The 11,732-nt window shown below is 53.9% G+C and overlaps 1 long non-coding RNA gene across 1 annotated transcript in view; it reads right to left on the reverse strand.

The window, feature by feature from the left end:
* The window catches only part of LOC134166469 (uncharacterized), a 58,371-nt gene extending 47,427 nt beyond the window's left edge, over nt 1-10,944 (reverse strand). The window contains exon 1 of the long non-coding RNA XR_009965886.1: nt 10,811-10,944. This is a non-coding gene — a long non-coding RNA (uncharacterized LOC134166469). The remainder of the gene's footprint in view (nt 1-10,810) is intronic.
* Nucleotides 10,945-11,732: the final 788 nt, after the last annotated feature.

Consider the following 11,732-nt stretch of genomic DNA (forward strand, 5'->3'; position numbering starts at 1 on the left):
GCTGTGTTTCCACTCTCTCATACCTGGCACCCAGCTGAGCTCACCCAAAGCAGCCTGCAGAGAGTTTAACGCTTCCCTTGACCTCCAAAACCCAAGTGCAGGTTTGCATCCTCGCACCCGGCCAGCCCCCAACACCATTGTGCCCCTGTTCCTTATAATGAATCCCGGGTTATTCCAAGCAACAAAACGATGGTATTCCATGGATGTGTGCTGTTTGTCCCATCTGTGCTGTGGGCAGGACAGCAGCAGGGAGCCAGCAGCACCCAGGGTGCCACTCTGCCGGATGCCACTGTGGTCACCACAGGGCAACACAATAAATCTCCTGCAAACCCTTGATTTCCGCCTCAGTTTCCACCCCCAAATCAGACACGCTGCAGCTTTTGCCAAGCGGAGCTCTCAGGACAGAGAGGGGGAAAAAACTCCTGGTGATTTATTTCTCAACCCAAAGCTATCCCCTTCGGAGGAGGTCTCTCGTGCCAAGGCTTAACTAAAAATAAATAAATAATGAAATCTCTTTCATTAGTCAGCTCTCTTGGCTGGATCTGTAATAAGAATGTAATAAACTTTCCATATGTCTCTGATAAACCAGACAGCTTAAGTTATGAGCACAAAAAGACATCCATTTCTAAAATGTCAGACTTTGCCATGTAACTCGGGCCAAGCACTTGTTCTTAACGAGACAGTGGAAGGAGCCTGATCCAAGTTGAGAGTCAAAATTGCTGGGGGCTCCTTTTAAAGCCCTTGTTCACCAGCAACATCCATAGCGAGTGTGCTCCCTGGGTGCTGAGGGGTGGCTCTCCCTGCTCCCAAACCAGGGATCCATCCCATTGCAGACAGAAGGTGCTGGTGATCCTGGCAGAGCATCCCCCCCGATGGACCACAGCAACCCCAGGATGCCCATGGGCAGGAGGGTGCCCCAGGCATGGCCATCCCTTGCTGTGAGCACAGAAGCTGGTGTGACAAAGAGACCTTGCATTTCCATGGGGGGGACTCTACCCTTCACCCTCCGGCCCCATGTGATTTAAATTCACCCACTGCAGGAAGAAGAGAAGCGGTGACCTTTCAGGCTGACGCAAAGCTGAGCTCAGCTTTGACGAAACCCTGCATTTTAGCATGCACAAAGCCAGCTCTGCTCCTCTGTAAAAGGGCTCTTAAAAAGCACTGACACCCTCACGTATGGCTCAAACTCACTCCAGCAGCCGGACTTGCACACAGCCACGGTGGGAGACCATCACCTTCCACATTCCTGTCCCTGAGCCCTGTGAATGAGCTGTTGAAGGGATGGAGGCAAACCCTCGCCCTGGCCCCTGAGCCATAGGCACCACGGATGGTAGCACAAGGGATGCAGCAGAGATGCAGATTTGGACTGTGGGCTCTATCAGTCAGTCCAGGGTACAGAGACCGATGCCCCATCCAAGCCGTGGGATGGCAGGAGCAGGCTGAGAGCAGGCAGGAACCGTGACTTTATGTATTTTACACCCTGCCCTCCTTGCAGCTAGGCACAAAGCCGGACCTCACCCAGGGGGTGAATCTGAGCACGACAGACCTCAAAGAGTGATGGTCTGTCAGCACTTTAATTACAAAGCAGTAGGCGAGAACAGCCCGCCTGATGTTCAGCAGGAAATTGAACTGCACAAGCACAGCAGACATATTCCTGCACGGCTCCCCTAGCAACTCTGGGAAAGCTTCCAAATTCCCGCACCATTAACATTTAAGGAATCGTCCCTGAACTCTGGTAGTTAAACAGTGAGGAGAAACAAGACACTGTAAATGGATTTGTTCGGTGTAGGTCAGTTACTGAAGGGGCTGTTTAAATCAGGCCTCGCTGCTTCACACCGACAGCAAAGGGCTGGCTCAAAGCACACCATCATTTTAAGTTTTCCAACTATTTTTTTTTCCTCTTTGACCACTACCAGCCAATGGCAATGTCTGACTGCAGGGCCCTCCTGCAGCACACAGCAAAGGTGAGGGCACACAGAGCCTCTCGGGTGAAGGCTTCTGTTCATATCTGCCCTGAGACCATGATGATGGGCAGCCCACCAAGGCAAATGGCCCCTCTACCATGTGGTCACATCCCAAACGCCCAGGGTGGGTTGGGTGAGTGACCACGGAGAGCCACAGCAATCGGTGCCTGTGGGAAGGGGTTGAGAGCATCAGTGCCTGGCACAGACAGCGTGCAGGAGCCTTTGCTCCCAGCACAGCCCAGCACACATCTGCAATCACAGCCCGCTTCTCCTCTGCTCCCCCTTATGCTGCACCAGAAGACGCCTTGATGCTCTGGGCAGGAAAAAACTGCTGTGATTTATTTCCCCACATGCATCAGCTTGACATCTTTATTGGTGTTTGCAGCAGGAACAGACCTCGGTGCAGGAGAGGGACTGCACGTACAGACCCTGACACACAATTGTGTTTCTTCAATGCCCAGCACAGGGCACCCTGGGGTCTCAGGATGCCCTTGAGCATCTCTCATTTGGAGTGAATCATTTCCTGGCTAACTCACCATATGGCTGTGGCTGCCAGGATAACATCATGTGCAGGAGCTCGCTATGCCTCAGGCTGGGGTTGGCAGCTACAGGGCAAGGCTTTCTTCTGTTTTCTCTCAAGTGCCCCTCTTACATTTGAGCTTGGTCTGAGGGCCCACGCTCTGAGCACAAGGAGGTGATGGTGGAAATTGTCTCTTTTCAAACAAGCTGGAGCTCTCTGGCCTCAGAGTTTCACACTAGCCCAGAAGATGAATAGCTTCTTCCCTACCCTCTTTTAGTCAGCCTGCCCAACGCTACACAAAAGCTTAATTATAGCTGTAAGCTCCTGATTCAGTGTCCTCAATCCCAGATGGAGAACCAGTTCTCTGTCTCCACTATCCCCTTGCAAAGGCACTAAACCCGTGGGTTTGGGTGTCTAAATCTAGGAATCCATTTATATTTTTAAGCCAGACATACACAAAAGGCACCTGGATTGGCAGACAGCACATTCTGAGCCTCCCAGTGCTGCAGCACCGTGTGAGAGGTGCGCGCAGGCCAGGAGAGCAAGCGAGGCAACAACACCCACCCTGCTCCTGTATTAGTCTGAGCTGGTCTCACTCCTGTGCTGTGCCTGTTCACACGATGCTCACAGGGGTGATGTTTCTGAGGCTTTCCTGGTGCAAGCTGCCAGGAAGCACAACACTGGTGTGCCTAAAGCCCTGCCACAGCAGAAAGTCACAGCCTCTTATGAACAGAGAGCGCTTCCCATGCCCCCTGCACCTCATTACACTGGGGACAGGGAGCACATGGAAGGCAATTCAAGTGGTTTCAGACTCACAGCACTGACCATTGCCCCGCTGGCACAGCCACTGCCTGACCCCATCTCTGCAAATCACTGCCATTGCTTAATTGTCAAGGGCATTTCTCCTGCCCCCCATCAGCTCTGTGCCCCCCCCCCATCACACAGCCTCACTGCCAAACCCAGCTCAGGTTATCACACACAGCTGGGAGTTATTGGGAAGGGAGCAGCTCCCCTCACTCTGCATGGAGACCAGGACCACCCAGAGCTTCAAAAGGCAGAGTCTGCACCCAAAAGTCCACGTGCATCCCAATCCTTGTCCCGTGCCCAAGCTGCTGACAGCATCACAAGGCAATGTACTGCAGCGGGGGATTAACGGCCCAGGGAGAGGAGAGGTGAGGACAAGTTAACGGAGCAGATCCCTTGTAAGGACTCTGCTACCACAAGGATTTGATCCCATTTGGGCCCTTCAGGCTAGCATTATGCTAGGGGACAATTCAAGAGCGTGCAATGAAATCAAAACCAGCTCCAATTAGTACTTCTGGAACCACCCTGTGTATGGAATACAGTGAGTTATGCTCCAGCTTAACCATGCTGTCCCAGCTCCAAAAGGCAGGGAGATCTTATTGGCAAAGGAAACCGTCCCCTGGCGTGGCCGGGGGCTCACAAGAACCAAAAGTGTTTGTGCCAACAGGCAGCTTCTGTGCTAAAGGTACCGGCGGCTGCTTCAGAAAAGCTGATTTGGAGACAGTACAAAGCACTTGTGTTCCTCTGCAGCCCAAATGTTTGCTAGATGTGTAATTCTCTCCGCTAACAGATCCAGGAGGGGGAAAAAAACTGGAAGGGCTTTTGTACAGCCTTCTGGGACTTGGTTTCAAGCCTAATTGCCACTTACACATCTTTAATTTCAGGTGTTGACCTTGCAACTTCTCCTAAGGCAAACTGAGGGTGGAATGCAGAGACTGCTCCTCTCCCCAGCCCTGGGGGCTGCAGTGATTGCAGCCGGTGCTGCATCAGACAGCAGCGGTTTTCCCAGCTCCATGGCCCTTCCCAGTGCCAGGGATGGAGCTGAGGCTGCCCCAACCTCTTCCCAAGGACCCAGACACACAGGTGCTCACTTGGGCTGGGCTGTCAGTATTTATACTCATGCATAAGGCCAGCAAGCTGCTCAGCCCTGCACAAACCGAGCCAGAGGAGTGCCCCCAAACCCCTCCAAAGCAGCATGAAACCAGGCTGGGGATGGAAGGAGGCTCCAGGATTAACCCAGGATGGTCAATGAACAAGCAGCCCTGCAGCAGCAGGCAGACACAGCCCCAGAAAACACCCTGGCCAGCCCAAGCCTGCACACACACAGCCCTAGTCCCCTTGAGAATTACAACCACACCTGCTGACACACACACGCACAGCCCAGCGCTCCTCCATTCACTGGTTTGTATTTCAACAAGTCAAAATTCACCTGGTCAACGATGCTGCAAGGAGAGCCCATCGCTCAGCCGCACTCATGGCACGATGATGCATTGGCATCAATCACGGGGCACCGGAGAAAGAACAGCGCTGGAGCATTGTTGTCCCAGGATTAATGCCTCTTGCTGGGAAAACAAACGTCCCAGGCTTGCCTCAACATTCATTTCTGATAAATGGTTTGACTTGGCTTTGACACTCCTGTAGCAGCAGGAGACCATTATCCTGAGACAATGTTTTATTCTATTGACATTATCTCTTAATTATAATGTGAGTGATATCAAAGAGAGCAAGAGCCCACCAATTCCTCAGGCAGAGCTTCTGCAATTTCTCCTGTCAGGGTAGCTGGGAGAGGTTTTACTACTGCAGCTCAATCACCTGCTCAAGTCCAGCCTGTAACAGGCACATTGAAGAGGGACAAGGTCCTTACCTGACCCACTTCCGTTGCAGCAAGGGGGTTGGGTTTTGGGGGACTTTGTGGCATTTTGGGGGGTTTCATTTTAATTCCCAGAAGCAGGGAGCTTGTTAGGAAGACAGGAAGGTCGTTTGCATGTTTAAAAATGAGATTTTCAGCAAGATTCCAAGGGGATTTGGCATTTACAGTACCTCAGCATATAGTTAACATTCAGATAAAGTTTTGGGATGGGATCATAAACCTCATGCTTCAGGGATTATGTCAGTTGTGAGCTATAGGCAGGAGACAGAGGGGGTGAGTTACGTGCTCACCTTTGCTATCTGGGGGTTAGCTGCCGTCCCTGGAAGCAGCAGGAGCAGGCAGAGCTCAGCCCATGCTCTGAGCAGCCGGGGCTGTGCTGTCAGCAGGTCTGATTGGCATTAATTGCTTGCAAGATTTTGTTTTGCAAAACCATTCTGCACACAGAGAATAAACAAGACTGGGAACCAAAGCGCTCGCTCATCCTTAAATCCCCGCATCAGAGGAAGCGTGCCTGCCTCCCCCCCTCCCCGAGAGCACTGCAGAGCAGCACATCGCTGCTCTGCAAAGAGGAAAACACCAGAGAACAGTGGGTTTGATATCCAAACCCAGCCAGCTTCATTAACTTGCAAGAAAATGTGGCACAGCATTTGGTACTGGGATGAGCTTCCGCTACAGCAGGAGACAAAAGGGCAGCTCTGGTCGCTCCCATCAACAGCAGGGCTGGTGCACGGGCGGTAGGTGCCCGTGCAGCGTGGCAGGAGGGCTGGACCAGGAAAATCAGCTGTGACATGTTCAGCCGAGCGGGATCAGAGGGAGATGATGGGGCTCATCATAACATCTTCATTCCTACTCCGCAGCCTTAAGCCAAGGCATCTTTGCTGGTTGCAGACAGCGCCGCAAGTCCCCTGTGTGCTATGGGACAGAGCAATTAGCCGTGCCCTAACAGCACAGGCAGGGTTGGGCATCCCACAGCCACACATTAAGGGGGAGCATGCTGGTAGGTAAGGACATCCCTCAAATAACTGGGAGCTGCATCAGTGATGGGGTGGTGGGGACCAAGTCCTGCTTCAGCTTCACAGCAGCACTTCCTGCTCTCATACTCAAGCCATACCCCGATCTCCACCAGCGCTTTGAAACCAGAGCATGAAGCTCTCCGCAGGGAGCGTGTGTTGATTTGTTTCACGATTTCCATTAATTACCAGGTAAATGAGATCCCTGCACACTCATTGGGCACCTCGCCTCATCTGTTTGGGCTTTTGACAGCTGCTGGAGCAGTAAGGATGTTTTCATCATGTGGTGCCTGGCAGGGCATCCTCTCCCTCGCTCTGACCTCCAGAATCATCCCATCTGCTTTATTTCAGCATCCTCCCCTGGAATTTGTTCTCCGCAGCTAAAACCCATCCTGCCGCAGGCAGGGGAGCTCCGAGTCCTTGAGGCTTCAATTAGCCAGGGAAAAGTACCCTGGGGCTGGCAGCAGCTTTTGGGTGGATGCCACCCACTGTGCTGAACGTAGGACCTGGCACAGGGCTTGCGTCAGGCTGAGCTAATGCACAAGGCAACAGGCGAATCGATCGCTGCTGCGTTCAACTTTCTGTGCTGAAACCTTTCCTGGAAAGACAATTAAACAGCACCTAGAGCCTGCTCCACCTGCTCTCGTTATGCCATTAAAGTCAGGCCACAGCAAAGCAATAGCGACCTTCGGGGGGAGGCAATGGGGAAGAGGGGAAAGATCTTCGATTTACTACAAGGGGAAGAGCCCGTAGCCTGGCTGCGCGTGGCTCAATGACTTAAAGCCCTATTGCACGGCAGGGCCAAGGGGGTGAGGCAGGGATGCTGCATGGGGCAGGGCTCCTGCTCTGTCCCAGGAGACTTCCAGTGATGGAAAGTAAATAGAACAGTGTGAGAGGTGCAGAAGGTGCATGTGGCCATGACTGCATTTAACTGCCTGGTTAATGGGTGAATGAGGGAGGCCCTGGGGGATGCAGGCAGGGGTGAGACAGGAGCATCCAGACCAAGGCAGACGCAGGCAGCTGGAGGACAACAAAACCACCCCCAAACTGCACCCCTGGGGAGCTGCCCCTCAAGGAGAGCCCTCTGCTTGAGTCCTGCATGGATACGCACCTCCCAGGCACGCTCCCACCCCACTGCCTGTGACAATCCCAGCCCTGCAAGCTGCGTTTCTGATTTCACAGGGCTGGTTTCTCTGTGGGGCAGGGGGTGTTTCAGCTCAATCTAAGGGGTGGGACACGCTCATGTACAGCGGGTGACATGCCCCAGTGATTTACAGGCATGCGGAGGGCCTGCAACCCACTGAGGCTTTCAAGGATTACTTAACACAGGATGAAGTAGATCAAATGCAAATGGGTGGATGGTATGTGAGCTGCTCCAGCCAGGCAGGGCTGATAAACCCTCTGGCTTCTTTCACAAGGCTTTGAAATGGGGACATGCAGCTTCAGATAATTTATTTGCTGGGGGCACTGGGGAGGGCAGGGGAGTATTTATGGGCTAAAGAAAATCCACAGGTATGTCTGGGGATGCACCCACAGGGCACTGCTTAGGCAGGGAGAGGGAATGTGACCCCTGCCTTCAGCCCTGGCTGCTGGGAGAGGGAATCACCTCCTCAGGAGCTCATCCAGAGCCCCACATCTATCCCCACACCAGGGCATGGAGGACAATGCTGTGCACAGAATCTTCTAGAGAAGAGGGAAGAGCAAACACGGGGCTGTTTGGCAGCTCTCTGCAGACAGACAGGGACTGCGTCTCAGTCTCTGTATCCCCACGGGGTCACACGAGCTAAATGGTTATCAGGGATGCAAGTGAGACAGATCCCATAGGGCATCTCCCCTGTGCACATCTGGATCTGGAGAACCCTGCCAGAGTCCCACAAGCGAAGGGACTGAGTTACCAACACCAGGAACTGCTCTTTGCTAAAACAGAACTATTTGCCAAAAAAGAACTATTCCTAATTGCCATTTATTTGTGTTGGCACTGAAGGTGGTTTCACTGCTCCTCATGGCATTCAGAGCACTGGAAACGTGGTGCTCACAAGGGAGACAGGAAGAGGCGAGGGCTCAGCATCTTAATTGGGAGCACTTGATAAGAGCATGCACTGCGAACCTGGCCAGCACCGACCTCCAGCCCCCAATGTTCCCATGGATCTGCTCTGCTCCAGTTACTACACATGGCCCCAAGCCAGAGACGTACTTGGAAAAGCAGAGGAAGTCTGCAGCGGGGAGGGAGGGAGAGGGTAATTCCTTGAAATGCTGTCTTTGGGGATGGGATCTGCAGTTGCTGGAAATTCCTTCCCTGGAAGCTCAGCTCCCCCCCCCCAGCGGCTGCCAGCCCCATGCAATGCCTCGTGCTCAGCACTACGTGCAGCAGGACATCGCAGCCCCACGGTTTGCACCTCCTGTCCATAGCACCAGGGGCTCAGCAGGCAATTTCCTACATGAACCAGTCCAGAAACTGGTTCAGATGGAAAAGGCAGAAAGCAGCTGGGCCATTCTACGGCTCTGTGTAGGGAGGTGGGGTTTTAACAGAGCAGCGCAGCCACAAGCAAGGCTATTAAGCCCAGAAATCCAGCTGGATACCCCAAGAAATGGTGCTCAACAACAGCATCTGCAGTCACAGGGGTGAGCAGTGAAGCAGAAAGGGATCCAGGCAGACAGCCCCAGCGTGGCTATGGCCTGCTGAGGAGTGCCTCTGCCTGAGCACAATGACCACATGGGGCTGGCAAAGCCCTTGGTCCAGTATCAGCTGCTGGGGATGGTCCCTGGCCTTAGAGCTGGAGCAGGGCCAGGCACAGCTCCCCAGACCCTCTTCATCCTGCAGACATCGCATGCACCCAAAGCCTGTGCCATCAGCATCAAATCTGAAGCCAGCTCGTGTCTGGGAAACTCATGAACTTCCAACAGGGGAAAATAATAAACTTTAAAAGAAATGATTATAAAATTCCTCCAAAATAGCATTGTGTGCCTGCCTCCTGACCCCCAGGAACCACGGGCGGGGGGATCAAACCTTCCTCCTCCAGGGACTGATAGCACCATTTGGTATCAATTTTCCATCTGACTGCTCCTTTTTAGGAATTGTTTCTCTTGCTCCACAAAACGAGTGCTCCCAGGGAGCCACTGAGCACGAGGAGCTCTGGCTCTGTGCCGGCTGCACGTCACCGCTCCGAGCCCCACAGCCTCATCCCACATGGATGCACATGGGAAACAGGGACTCGATATGGGGCCATGGTCCGGTTTGCTCCAGCAGAGTGAAGGCTCAACATGTGAGCTGCCATGGGAAGGTGATGGCAGGGTGCAGGCATGGGATGCATGGGAGCCTCATGCCTGCAGCAGTAAGGATGGAGCATCTCAAAGAGAGCATCCCAATGGGCTATAGCTGTGGCTCTCACTGCCAGGACACAGCAGCACCTCAGTAAAAGGAGCTGCTCACAACAAGGAGCACATCATGTTTTTTCCTTCCATTTTTGAAAGGCAGGAGGGTTTTTGACAGCACTGGCTGGAGGAGCTTATGCACACACAGGCTTTTATCCAGAAACGGTCCAGCCCTGATTCTGGTGACTAGTGAAGCGATAAAATTAAGCTCCCATGTCCTCAGGAGCAGGAGGTAGAAGGACATTTAATCACACTCCTTAAATGGGGCATTGAACACCATAAAGTTTAACGCCAACATCCAACACACACTTGGGAGCAGGCTTCACTGCCAAAGCCCAGCAACCCTCATTTGCTTCCTGCAACGATAACCCATTTGACACAGGTCTCGGCGCACTGGGACACACGGAGGGTGCACCCACGGCACGGCTCACGCTGGGGCGATGCCAGGGTGGCCCAGCGCTGCCCCTCTGCGCGCTGCGAGGGGAGGGATGCGGGCAGAGCGCTCTGCAGCACGGGGCAGCGCTCGGGCAGGCTGGTCGGCAGCCAAGGCAGCAGATGGCTGCGCAGAGCTGTGCTGGCCAAGCACAGGGGGCAGCTGAGGGCCAGGGCTGCCGGGCAGCGCTTGTGCCAGCACTGCGGAGCGGGCACCACGTTCTGCTCAGTGTCAGGCTGGGAAAGGGCTTAAACCAGGGCAGGTCCCCATGCACAGGCTATGGGGGGGTTCAGGCTGAATGCCCAGCTCACACGCAGGAGGGATCCTGGTTTAAGTTGCACGGACCCATCAAGGACCCAAGTCCTGCACCACAATGTGACACAGCAGAGATCCCCACCCAGAACAGGATTAAACCCAACCAGCACAGGCATAACCCTGCAGTGCTCAGGGATGCGCAAGCCATGCAGACTCTCCTCCAAAACTCACATGAGCTCCTTGTCCTCCCCCCATCTATTTCCTCCTTTGTGGCCAAACACAAGAGAAATCAAGTGCCACAATCCACTTAATCATCCCCCTCACCCCCCTGCACCTCTTCCCTGGACTTTGGGCCCGGCAGTCCCACACTGGCAGCTGCATGCACGTAAAGCTTGGTCCCCTGTAGCTGCCAGGGAGAAAACCACTCCTTCATCCAACACCACGGTGCCACCCCTTTAACTCTAACAGCATCCACCACACATTGCCTTGGTTGGTCGCTTGCTCTTTGTGCTTTGGGTGTTTTTAAGCTCTGCCCCAGGAGAAGCGCCTGCCCACAGCCTCCACAACAGCAGCAGCACTCACCAGCCTGCATCACTGGAGGGTTCTGTCACTGCTGTAGGAGTCCTGCACACAAGGGACCAGAGTCACAGCTTCTGTGTGCTCAGGAGCAAACCTGGATGCAACAAGGAGGAGCAGAACAGAACAAAGACTCGCTGGGGCTCACACCCAGGGGTTTTAACCCAGCACAACCAGTGATGGGCACCTGGGAGCACTGGGATACAGGTGAAGGAGATAATACAGGGCTGGTGCAGGAGGGTCTGAGCCCTGTTCCCAGCCCTGCAGCAACAGAGGATGGCTGGGCTGGGGTGCTGCAGGGAAGGGGGATAGGGCTGGAGCAGCACTGAGGAGGACTTGAGGGTGCTTGTTAACGAAAAGCTCAGCATGAGCCCGCAGTGTGCGCTTGCAGCCCAGAAACCAATCGTGTCCTGGGCTGCATCAATAGCAGCATGGGCAGAGAGGGACGTTTTACAAGGACAGGTAGCGGCAGGACAAGGAGGAATGGATTTAACCTGCCAGAGGGGAAACCAGGGTTAGATAGGCAGAAGCTCTTCCCTGTGAGGGTGCTGAGGCGCTGGCACAGGGTGCCCAGAGAAGCTGTGGCTGCCCCATCCCTGGCAGTGTTCAAGGCCAGGCTGGACACAGGGGCTTGGAGCAACCTGCTCAGTGGAAGGTGTCCATGCCCGTGGCAGGGGTTGGAGCTGGATGAGCTTTAAGGTCCCTTCCAATACAAACCAGCCTGAGATGCTACAATTCAATAGGAACAGCTCCTGTGCAGCATTTATACCCCATTTATAAAAGCACCCTAACCAAGTGCACATGGGGAGGGCTGTTATCCCTGGTATGTTTTCCAGAGGAGCTGGTGGCAGCTCTGTCACAGTGGGGGAAATAAAGTAAAGGTGAAGAATGTAAATGGCTTCAACCGGGTTGGTGCAGGGGAGGGCAC

The sequence above is a fragment of the Pezoporus occidentalis genome, unplaced genomic scaffold (assembly GCF_034315485.1).
Source record: "Pezoporus occidentalis ecotype Australia unplaced genomic scaffold, CSIRO_AGI_Poc_V1 ctg262, whole genome shotgun sequence".
In the NCBI taxonomy this organism is placed as follows: Eukaryota; Metazoa; Chordata; class Aves; order Psittaciformes; family Psittacidae; genus Pezoporus; species Pezoporus occidentalis.